At 39.2% G+C, this 11548-nt stretch overlaps 1 long non-coding RNA gene across 4 annotated transcripts; it reads left to right on the top strand.

Moving 5' to 3' along the window:
* The first annotated feature begins 659 nt into the window (after window positions 1-659).
* Window positions 660-9413, top strand: LOC104418523. 4 transcript variants are annotated; one of them, XR_720693.3, is made up of 4 exons: window positions 662-1274; window positions 1351-1498; window positions 1796-1973; window positions 9361-9413. It is a non-coding gene; the product is annotated as an uncharacterized LOC104418523 (long non-coding RNA). The 4 variants fall into 4 exon arrangements; XR_005546480.1 differs by lacking the exon at window positions 9361-9413 and adding an exon at window positions 8533-8969 and having other exon boundaries at window positions 663-1274; XR_001981259.2 differs by lacking the exon at window positions 9361-9413 and having other exon boundaries at window positions 660-1274; window positions 1342-1498; window positions 1796-2402.
* Window positions 9414-11548: the final 2135 nt, after the last annotated feature.

Genomic DNA, 11548 nt, shown 5'->3' with positions numbered 1-11548 from the left:
AAAATTCATGATTTTTTTATTATCATAACATTTGTTACCAGACATTAATATCTGCCCTAGAAATTTCTTTTGGTAAGGATTGACCCGCAATTATATAAGTCGGGTTAAATACCAGAAAATTCCTTGTTTATTTTGTAAAATGAGTTTCCCCGCATATATTTATTTCACCTTTTGCCTCACTTCTTTGGGCCTCCTTAAGATTACTCACATCTCTCTCCCTCTCACGCGCTCTAAATAACGCTCTGTCTGGATGGACGAAGCACGGAGGGAGAAGGGAAATTGGTAGAGAATGTGAAAAACGGCCCTCTGAAAAGAATTTGAGAAAGTTTAGGGGAGGAAAACATGAAGAACAGATTTCCACTGGGCCCACCATTTTCTTTTTTATCTTCATGGGCACATTAACAAGCCGAATTTACTACACTATCCTTGTCTCTTGTCAAAATCACAAAAAAATAATTCCCTTACATATAGTTAAACGCGAGGGGGCACAATTTATTTGAAACCCGTAGTATTTTGACATGAACTGAGAAAAAGCTTTCTGAGAATAACTCATTCGAAGTTTTATTTATTAAATGACTATTTTAGGCATGAATTGGTGATAATCGACAATAATAAATTTAAAAAGATAAGGTCGAAAAAGTAATTTTTCAGATATAGTTTTTCACAATTTCCACAACCCCTATCCCGCCTTTCCATATGGCAGAGAGAATGTTGTGTTTCTTCACCACCTCTAGAAGACTTTCCCAAACATGGAAGTCTCGCTTGCACGTCCCGCCTTCTTGTTTCGTGTTGAATCTCTCCTCTTTCACTTCATCACGCGCTCACACAGACAGATTAACCTGAGAGCGAGAGAGAGAGAGAGAGAGAGAGAGAGAGAGATACGCAGCAGTTGGTTCTCTGTGTTTTGTTCTTCATTTGTATTGGCAATGTCGCTGCGCTCGGGTGTCATTTTCTTGATGGGTTTTTTTTTTTTTTTTTTTTTTTAGTGATGAAAGCTTTTTCCCTTTTGAAGCAGAAATTTGGTCAGTCTTTTGAAGTTTCTCGTGTTTGGTTCAGGTCATTTGGGGAGGTGGTAGGAAAAGAAAGGGACGAGGTAAACAGTTGATGGGTCTAAAACAATGCCCTGAACCAAGGGCTTGCAGCTGAACTGTTTGATCAAATGTCTCAATCACGTAACATTCCGGTTGTTACAACTCTTGTAGTATGCTAGACAGCGAATGCAAGGCTGCTAGATTTATTCCACGATCAAGGATAAAGAGGGGCCTTCCTATGTGGTTAGTCACTTATGCAATGCTTCTTCATTTTTCTTATGGATAAAAATTGAAATTGATGTTGTTTTAGTTTTGTTAGATGCATATCTTTTGGTGTTGGAGATAGGGCTTCCAAGGAGGGTAAAGAGGCTCTGCGTCAGGTTGATCCTTTTGCAAGCTTGACTTACCAATAAGCCAAGACCTCTGGAGCCCGTGTTACTAGTGCAGGTTTGACATATGCTAAAGAGGTACTTAAATTGAGAAGTAGTTGAGCAAGTTGGGTAATTTCTGGCAGTGGCAACTAAAAATTATATAATAGAGTTGAAGCCATCAGCGGATACTCTTGAGAAGGAGAGGGATATCTACTTTGAAAAATTCGGAGATATTGAGATCTCGGGCTACTATCTTGAGAAAGAATGCCTACCCATAATGTTTCTATCAAGCATTTGTTCTAGGCATTCTTGCCCTTTGTTTCAGGCATACTTGTTTTGTCCATCTCTGGTGCTGCCTAAATGTTGATAACTTATCAACTTCTTCTTTGGCAGATTGTGGAGCAATAAAGATGATATTTCCTGCAGGAGATGACGATGCATTGGTTGTAGCAAAAGCTCAAGCCGTGGTGTCACTACACCAGAAAGAAGCAGAGTTACTGAGTCCCATAGCCGAGGTTCCCAAAGAAAGAACAAGCTTAAATACTCAGAAAAGGAAAAGCATCATAAACCTGTAAGTTGATGCTGCTGCTACTACTTTGTCTTCTCTGAGGCAAAGGATTTAGACACTTTTCAATGTGTGTTCTAGTGGTTTATCTCTCATGAATTACTGATTTTCCATCTTTGGATGCTTGAAGACAGCTTCTGATGTACTCTCCATAAATAGATACTTAGACAACTCTACCCGTGGAAAAGCCTAGGTAATTTTAAAGGGTTTTAACCATAGTCAGCATGGCATTTCGTAGCCTATATACAGTTGGAGTTTTTGTTACTCCTTTGAGCTCAGTTAACTAATTTGATCATGTGAGTACTAAGAGACATATACAATGACTTTACATCCTTCACAAGGTTCATGGTAGTTTCTGTTATGTATTACCACATTGATGGTGGCATGTTTGGACATATTTCATAGGAAAGACTGACATGTTGATGCCATGTTTCATGTATATGGTCTAGGTGGTTTGGTTTGTCTCTGGTTGGTACATTTATATGAGTCCATTGATGAGTGGATATATTATTTCAAATGGATTATTTTAATTTGTCGGTCAAGATTTCTGAAATTAAAATTTGTCCGATGTCAATCTTCTTCTTGCATAAATTATTGGTGAGCATCAATCAAACTTGTGATTGACTAAAAATACCCTTTTTATCTATTGACTCACTACGTTGTCATCTTTATGACTTTGAGTTCTTTACCATGCACATTTCTTTAATGACGACATCCATTGGCATATGAAAAATAGTTAAAAGTTTCAAAAGATCTCAATATGGAAAAATTGACAGTTTAGTGTCTATAGCCATTCCAATGATCATTGATTCCATAGTACCATATGCACTTTCCTGTGCAAAATCCGACCAAAAAAAAAAACTCGAGAGCAACAAAAAACTCCATAAAAAAACTCATGATCAACCACTGTTGATCTATGAGGACTACGCCAATTAGGGGTGAACGGTTTCAGGTTCCGGTTCGGTTCCGTCTGGAACTTGGAACCTACCATCGGGTACAGGTTCCTCAAAATGAGGAACCTGGAACCTATCCGTCAACCGAGAACCTAGAACCTACCCCCGTCACAGTTCCGTGGTCGGTTCCAGGTTCCAACAGGTTTTTTTGTTTTTTTTGTTTTTTTTTTTTGTTATTTTCAGATTTGAACTATAACATATGCGCACGTTACCAAAAAAAAAAAAAAAAAAAAAAAAAAAATATATATATATATATATATATATATATATATATATATATATATATAACGTACGCGCACGTTACCAAAAAAAAAAAAAAATATAATGTACGCGCACGTTATAAAAAAAAACTATAACGTGCGCGCACGTTACCAAAAAAAAATATAACGTATGTGCATGTTACCAAAAAAAACTATAACGTATGCATATACTACACGGTAACTTCCCACATCTTAGCAAACATACCAATGCCAACAGGTTTTTATTTATTTATTTATTCATTTTTAGAGTTGAATTATAACATACGCGCTCTAAAAATGAATTAAAAAAAAATTATAACATACGCGCATATTATCGGACTCTTCAGCACTGTTGTAATGATCCTCTAACATTAAAATCACGCCATAAATATACTTCTCGAGCTATGAAAATAATAAAACAAAATATAGACTTTTTGACAACAATGTTTTTCCATGCATTAAACTTATCAATGGTGAGATCACAACAACCATCTAAAGGCTCCTAAACTCTTTGACAACATAGTTAAAGCAACACAAAGCCAATAAAAAAACCTTGCTTGAATTCTCTACCGTTAGACCCATTGCAGTTGCGACACCACCAACTCTATTTATCAATAATAATCTCCGCATTAAGACCAACCATATCTGAAAAAAGAAAAAGAAGAGGTTAAATAAAATATTCACTTATCAAATATATAAAAAGAATTACAATATATAAAATATAAACATTACTTACCCAATTCAAATTGTTCTGCGTTCTCAATACACTCTTCAACATCAAGCGGTACACGAGCGGCTTTCAACCAATCTTGAGTGCAAATCAAAGCTTCAACTACTTTGGGAGTTAAAGAACTTCGAAAGCCATCAAGCACACGACCTGATGTACTAAAAGTTAACTCTGAAGCAACGGTAGTTACATGAATGGACAAAATATCTCAAGCCATCAAATAAATGATATTATATTTTGAACCATTAGCCTTCCACCAAATCAAAATGTCAAGACCAAGATCATTTTCATTTTTTTCTTGAAAATACTTATCAAGCTCGGACTTGTTATCATCGCGCCCTTGTTCATTCGAGTATAAAAACATTTTCTTCCAATCTTGGGCGTCATACATCTTTAGTTCTTCACTACCACCCGTATCGGGTTGGGAAGTGGAACTACTACTACTTGCACCCAAATTATGGCCACAAAAATCTTGATCACTTGAAATAAGAGAAGATTGCTCATAAAATTCATACAAATGCTCCAATGTATCCTTCACCTTGTAATGCATCTCTTCAATCTTCAATTTATTATCATAAATTTATCCATACAAGAATCTCACATAATTTAACTTGGCTCTAGGATCTAACACAACCGCAATCAACATCATAATATTCACTTTATCTAAGCTTCCATAATATTTGTCAAATTTTTCTTTCATTTTCAAACCTATAGTTTGAAGCTTAGGATCCGAAGCATTGATCGCATCTTTCAAATATTTATACAAAAGAGCTATCCCTTCAAAATAATCATTTGAAGTAACATATGAAGTCTTAGACATCTTCTTGGTGGCATCATAGAATGCTTTTAGAAAATTCGAAAGAATAATAGCATTTTCCTAATCATCATCCTTAGGAGTTTCATGATCTAGCTCACTTACAAAAGATGGATCGTGATCTTCCATCCTTTCGAAAGCTTTTCTGAACTTTATGGCGGTGTCTAACATGAGGTAAGTGGAGTTTTATCCAGTGGCAACGTCAAGAACTACCGAACCCTTATAAGTGATCTTTTCTCTCTCAATGCAAGATTGAAATCCTTGGGCTCTTGTGGGAGAACTCCTTACATACCTAACCACATTTCGGATACGTGCAATGGAGTCACGTACCGTAGTCAAGCCATCTCTCACAATCAAATTTAATATATGAGCTGTACATATCATGTGCAAAACACTACCATCTAATATCAACGACATTTGTTTGGAAAGTTTATCCCTCAAATAGCCAATTGCAACATCATTCGAGCTAGCATTATCCACGGTAATTGTGGACACATTTTTTCTATTCCCCACTCCTCAATGCATGTCTCCACCATTTTCCCAATCTCCCTACCCCTGTGACTATGCATCACCACAAAGTTGATGATTCTTTTATCCAAATTCCAATTTTCATCAATAAAATGTGCAGTGAGACACAAATAATTCAGATTTTGATTGGAACTCCATGTATCAGTCGTGAGTGCGATCCTAGAATTAATCTTTCCAAATAATTCTTCAAAGAAGTTCTTTCACATAAAAACAACTTCATGCAATCTTTTGCCACTGTGAAACGTGATATATGTTTGAAGAGAGGTTGTATCTCAGTAACCTATTCACGAAATTCAACACGCTCAACCAAGGAAAAATGTTGCTCATCAAGGATGATAAACCGAACAAGCATGTGCCTAGCTCGTTCTTGATTAAATGACCATGTCGATAAGATGCTACCAGTACTAGAATCTCCTCCTGCCTTGCCAGCCATATTGACATTACGTGGTACAAAGAATTTCTGCCTCTTATCTAGATTACGAGGAAACCTCTTATATGTGTTTAAGTGCTTCCTCATTGCAGAAGTACCATTAGCAACACGGTACTTAAGCATGGACCCATAATGAATGCATTTCGCTTGATATATTTTTCCATCCTTATCACTGATTTTCGAATAATGATTCAAGTATTCAGATGTATATTTCTTATCATGAGAATGATGAGAATCGGATACCTTATTTGTGGCACTCAAGGTAGGGGGTGCATCTTCTTCAATTTTATTGCCAGAAAACTCCAATTCCGTACCCGGAGTCATCTCCTCACGTTCCTCCACGTCCATTGACGTGTTATTTTGATACATTAACTTTGCACTACATAACAATAATAGAATATAATTAGACATTTCAAAACAAATAGCAACTCCTTCAGCCTCCACTCTAGCTTTAAACCCAACATCTACAATCTTACAAAACCGAAAGAATTTGGCCTCCATTATCATAGAAAAAACTTAGATTACTTAGTTCCCCTTGAGATCAAACAACTAGATTAATCATATTTTGCATCATCATTTCAACCAAGTCAATTAATGAGAAGCAATGATGGCATCACAAAACTGATGATGAAGAACTAATGGATATGATACTAAGAAACTGAACCTAGAGAGAGCAAAAGTCTATAGGACACAAGTATGTTACAAACTACAAGGCAATAGCACACTTAATTCATAGACATTGTTTTGATGCACGTTACACTCTAAATGCAAGATTGAAACACAAGAGCAAGCATTTCCACTCAGAAAAGATACCAAAAAACACTTAATAGCAACCGAAATGAGTATGATGTGAGACCAAGAAAAATTAAAAAGGAAAAAAACAAGCTTTTGCTAGAATTATACGTTCGACAACGAATGAGGAGGGCTTGGGTTGTTAAAGTAAGCTAAGCATTTCTTTTGGGGATCTCCATTGACAGTCACGGGAACATGGCTAAACAGTAAACACAAAATTAAAAAAGCAACAGAAATGTGTACAGATTCAATTGTGATAGCAATGAAATGTAAATGCATTCAAAGCTTTGCGTTACTAAAATGATTAATCTACACCAAAACGCCCTCAGATTGCGCAAAAAACATAACCTATTTCGTAACAGTGTCTTAGAGTTACGAACGCAACAATGTCACTAGCACAACAATGTCATCACATATCATCAGGAAACGCTTTAGATTCTCAATTATTTATGCATGAGTGGTATGAAGTTATGAATGCAACTTGGTCTTGTATTTCGAACGATGCAGAATTGGGGATGATGAAGTTACCAGGTTAATAGGAAGAAATCAAATCCAGTAGAAGTAACTCAAGCGAGATCCGAGCACTTCAGTGTTCTCGGTAGGGAAACGAAGCAAAACAGAGAGGCCACTGCTTAAAGTTTAAGGCAGCGAACAGCAATGGCGGCAATAAATATTAGTCGTCGGAATTCGATGAATAAAGTCTGCAAAGTGAAATAAACCAGTGAGATCGTTTTTCCATACTCCCCGCAGCTTCAAAATAAATAAACTAGCCTTCCCTTCGGTGAAGGATTCCTGTGGAAACAGAAACAGTACCAGTCGGCGGAGAGGAAGACGGAACGTTGGCAGCGAAGGCCCTGAAGCGCGGCCCTGAAGACGTGGAGGATGCAGTCACGGGGGAATTGAAACCGAGATTTGGGCGTCAGGAGACTCGGGACTCGGGGGAGCAGCTTCGGGGGAGGCTCGGCCAAGGGTGTTGGGACTCGGGGGAGAGACTAAGAGATTTGGGCAGGGACGGGCGTCGAGCGGCGAGAATTCAGGCGAGCGGCGTCGACGACTGGCGTCCGGCGGCATCTGGCGGCGGTGGCCTTGAGGGCGAGCGGCGTCCGGTGGCGAGACTCAGAGCGGCGTGAGTTGTGACCGTGTGTGTCTGAACTCTGAAGACTCAAGACTGAGCTGAATTGATTTTGCAATTCGTTTTCTTCTTTAGGTTAGGAGCCCTAACCGGTTTCGGTTCCGGTTTCGGTTCCTAGAAAAAGGAACCAGGAACCGGAACCGGTCCCCTTGGAACCGGGAACTGAACCGGACCCTCCTCCGGTTCGGTTCCGGTTCCCAGTAACCCGGGAACCACGCTCAGGCCTAACGCCAATTGCTATCACTTCCCAACTTCATTGAGACACCAAAAAATGAATTTACCTAGACATCAAAATTTTAAAAAAAAATTATAAGAAAAGTGAAGCTAACTAGTTATGTACCATAGTGAACTTAGAGAAATATCATGAATTTCTCTTTGCGAAATAGGAGGAAGATCACAGCCATCCTTTCCATTGCCTCATTGGTGCTTCAACTTTCCTGAGGCAAAACCAAAGGCTGCCATCCACCCTAAAGGACCAAAGCTGAATGACCACATCCTTCATGAGTTCATTCCGCATGTAAGGATGCGCAACTGCATTCCACCTCTCCGTCAGCATATAAGAAAAATTTTTGCTCGTGTAATTCCACTTCTTTAGTCGCAACCCATGAGAAACTTCAAGACACGGCTCAATGAGGGAAACCTTAATGCCCTCCTTCCTATTTAGGATTCGGATCTCTTCTTCGCTCAAGAAATCTTGCCTTATCTGCTTGTCGGGTATAGAGAGCCTACTTTGGCCGCGGCTCCTGTTGGTGGCAGTAAGTGTCTTCTCCACCACGAGTGTCACATCTTGACCATGCATTTCCTCTATTATGTCCATGTACTTTGTTGGCAATTCGCTTGGTCTGATTAGAGTAGCGAGATCCATCTTGGGAGCTTTTTTGGGTTTCTTGGAAACTCTACTCAATTCTTGGGTTTCAGAGGAATCGAATGTGCGTGAATGCTTCTTGCAGTGCTCAGCGACAACTCTTGAAGGCTCTTGCTTCTTGTTTTGGACAACGACAAATGGATCAGACTTGACTTCTGGGCGTGGATTGTCAGCCTTTGCGCTCGCGGTGATTTCTTCTTCTTAACGGTCCATCCAACCCCGATTGACCCAAAAGTATTGGTGGTCATGACGGCGACCTTCTTCTCATCATCACGATCCAAGAAGGGAGCCGCGAGACTTAGCTTTCCCTTGGAGACCATTGAAGCTGCGTCCGCCAAGAGATGAAGAGATGAGAAATTGAATTGTATCTTTCTCTCCCCCTTTGAAAGATGGTTTGCAGACCGAAAATAGACCGTCGCCGCTGGAAAACTTTGATACCCCATTATCGCCAAGTGATGGAGAGATGAAAAGATGATGAGCGTGGGTTTTCACAGAGAGAGAGAGAGAGAGAGAGAGAGACGAAGAAGGGGCGAGAGGGAGGGGAAGAAGAAAGCTGGTGCGATTGCAAATTAGGAAATATTAGGAAATACTTGAAGAAGATGAGGATTCTGAGTGGAAAACCAGTGAGATACGAGAGTTTCAAATTAGGAAATAGTAGGGCTTTGTGACCGTTGTGACCGTTGAGTGCTTACTCGGGCGAGTGATTCTGAAAAATAATTTGTTGTCAATCTTCGAATTAACCATGAATTGTTGTCTGCCCCCGAATTTTCCCCCAAAAATTGTACTTTGGTTTTAATTGCACGTGTATAACAATTCCCTGGATTTTAATTACACGTGTACCCGAACACACAGCATGATTTTTGGAGGAGCCGAGAGCTAATGAAAGATTATCACTGATTTCTCTCATTCAGAGGTGTTCTTCGTCGTTCTCAATCGCCACAAATCTGCCGTGGCCGTCAATTTCCGCCGCTCCCACCACCCGAGCCGAAACTCCTCTCTTCTGCCCTGTTTTCTGGTGGGAAGTTTGAAGTACTTCATTCTCATTTGGAGCTCCTTGGCCGGTGCCCATCTTCATTGCTGACACGTCTAGGACCTCCATTCTCCGATCTGCTCACCGGACGAGGCTAGAAATCCAAATCACCGTGGTAATTTCCATTCGCTCTGTTTCTATCGCTTACGAAGGAAACAGAGGCCTTGAGCTCTATTCAATAATTAAGAGAAAGATTCTCATCGTTCTGTATACCCGGTCCTAACATATGCTCTCTCGTGCGTTGTTTCTTTTTCTGTCTTTGAGTTCCGTTTATTTGGGTGTGTTCGCGTGGTGATCAGCGAGTGTGGGTGTGAGTCCTGTGGTGGTCGGAGGTCTATGACGATGGAGTAAAGCATGTTTGTGCTGCGCTGTTCTCTGCTCTATACCAGGGCGCATCATTGATTAACGTGTAGAGCCTGTGTCTATGAAGATCGTCGCGTGATTGATCAGTGAGTGCTAAATGTTTAGACGTAGAAGAAGAATAAAGGAAAGCAGATAGAGATTTGAGAGGCTCGCGCATCAGTGTGGATGGACTGAGAAAGGGACACAAAAGAAATAACTATTAAAAATTTAATAAAAATAAATGGAATCAATAAAAAGATGAAAGATAATATTGGTTGGAAAATTCTAGTGTCGGTTATTCATTTAGTTTGCGATCTTATATTTCAGGAAGTTACATTCATGATTTTCAGGATAAAATGAAGGTTCAATCATTTAACTCTAGATGAAACAAGATTAGAAAAAGCTATAAGCCGATAGTCAAAGATGATCGGACACAATTTACATGTTATTCCTTTTCGATTTAAATTGGGTTGTAATAAAAAAAATCTATATTCATGCCACTAAAATCATCACAAGAAAATGAACCACAATAAGATTACATGTACAAAGTTATTGCAACAAAATCTTCTCTTTAGAAGAGATTGCGGAAGTCCTCTTAAATTACACATTTCATGGCTAGGCAAGGCAAGGCAAGGCAAGGCAATGCGGATCCCCATTTCGCTGTCAACAACTGCTATTGTATAGATTCTCAGGCTCTAATGTTCTTTCTAGGATGGAAAATCCTTTTTCAGAATGGATGATTGAACCATTGTTCCTAGAGTCATAACTGCACGAGCATATATATGATGGGAAAATATGTTGATCACCAATAAGTATTCCCTGTCAATTAGTGTGACAAATGTTGGATGCCAAGATACCAAGTTTAAGTCTGACAAAAAAATTGAAAGTTGAAGACAACGGTTGATTAATTGAGGGTGGATGCACAAAGTAAAGAAAGCAAGTGTAGAGTAAACTGTACAAAGAATGAGGATCCAAGTAGGTTGGCACTAGTACCTGAAAATGCATATTGCATCCTTGTCCCCCCTACCACCCTAAAAAAAAAAAAAAAATATATATATATATATATATATATATATATATATTTCATCAATCATATTTTTATTGACACTGTTAAAATCATTGTTAAGAGTGTTAGTGCCATAAAAAAAAGTCCACATTCTTCCCTGAAGAAAAATCTCTGTTCCTCATTAACTCATCCCGGTAAGAATTCCGACAAGAAAGTATTTTGTTTTGCCCTTTTGCGTTCTTCATCTTCTTCAAAGAGCCCAGCAGATAAAATACCTCCAGCTAAGTCGCCTCCTTCACAAAATCATTGCCGAGAGCTTCAACAATACCCACAATCAACTCGTTCTCAGCCAAGAATAAAGTTCCCTGAGCTTCTTAAATCCCACTGTGCGGCCCTCTTGTATCAAATCCTTACTAGTACCTTGTACCTTACTGGAATTATTTGAAAGCAGTTGTTGTTCCTCATTTCCAATTGTGTGCCAAAGAACTGCCGAGAAAGGCCTCATATCAGAGTTATTGTGTTGCGCAAGATGTTGACAGGGGTTTGGCGAGACAATTGCTCCTGATATTAGTGGGAAAGGATCATGTTCAATTAGTGGGAGGACCAAGACTACTTCTTGCAGACACACATGGCTGCAATTGCAACAGCTTGATCAATGCTTTTTCAGGAAATCTACATTTCTGGAAACGACCTCAGATCCCTGAAATTTGGGCTGAGACTGTA

Source organism: Eucalyptus grandis, chromosome 9 (genome assembly GCF_016545825.1).
Source record: "Eucalyptus grandis isolate ANBG69807.140 chromosome 9, ASM1654582v1, whole genome shotgun sequence".
Classification (NCBI taxonomy): Eukaryota; Viridiplantae; Streptophyta; class Magnoliopsida; order Myrtales; family Myrtaceae; genus Eucalyptus; species Eucalyptus grandis.
This window is presented reverse-complemented; position numbering and strand designations above follow the sequence as displayed.